Genomic DNA, 539 nt, shown 5'->3' on the forward strand with positions numbered 1-539 from the left:
TTTGAAAGAATCCTGATCTTCTTTATATCTTTCTGTATTGGTTGAATCTTTTGCATTGAATGTATATTACTTCCCCCCAAACCAAGGAAGTTATTTTCCACACATAAAGGAAAAAGAATGCTACTGACCTCCACTTTCTCAACAACTGGTACCCCTGAATTCCCAAACTTCAGTTCTTCACTAATTCTTCCCCACTTTTTAGCTTCAGTCAGTCTGTGAAAACAACCAAGTGTAAACGAAATGAGAGAACGTCCCTGGTGGTCCAGTGGTTAAGACTCTGTGCTTCCACTGCAGGGGGCCCAGGGTTCAATCCCTGGTTGGGGAACTAAGATCCCACAAGTCACGTGGTGCAGCCAGAAAGAAAAAAGTAAAGAAGGGGGGAAAAAAAAAAGAGCTCTGCTCTGATTCCAGTTCCAGCCCTTCACCTCTCTGTCAGGACCTCAGCCTCCAATCTGCAAAGGGAAGGGCTGGCCTAACTAGGAATTAGGAAGTTATATACCTAGAGAAGCCAAGGAGGGACCAATGACAGGAACCAACGG

The 539-nt window shown here is 44.7% G+C and overlaps 1 non-coding gene across 1 annotated transcript; it reads left to right on the forward strand.

The window, feature by feature from the left end:
• Positions 1–251: 251 nt before the first annotated feature.
• TRNAG-UCC lies at positions 252–325 on the forward strand. The gene has a single exon. It is a non-coding gene; the product is annotated as a tRNA-Gly (tRNA).
• Positions 326–539: the final 214 nt, after the last annotated feature.

The sequence above is a fragment of the Cervus elaphus genome, chromosome 24 (genome assembly GCF_910594005.1).
Source record: "Cervus elaphus chromosome 24, mCerEla1.1, whole genome shotgun sequence".
NCBI lineage: Eukaryota > Metazoa > Chordata > Mammalia > Artiodactyla > Cervidae > Cervus > Cervus elaphus.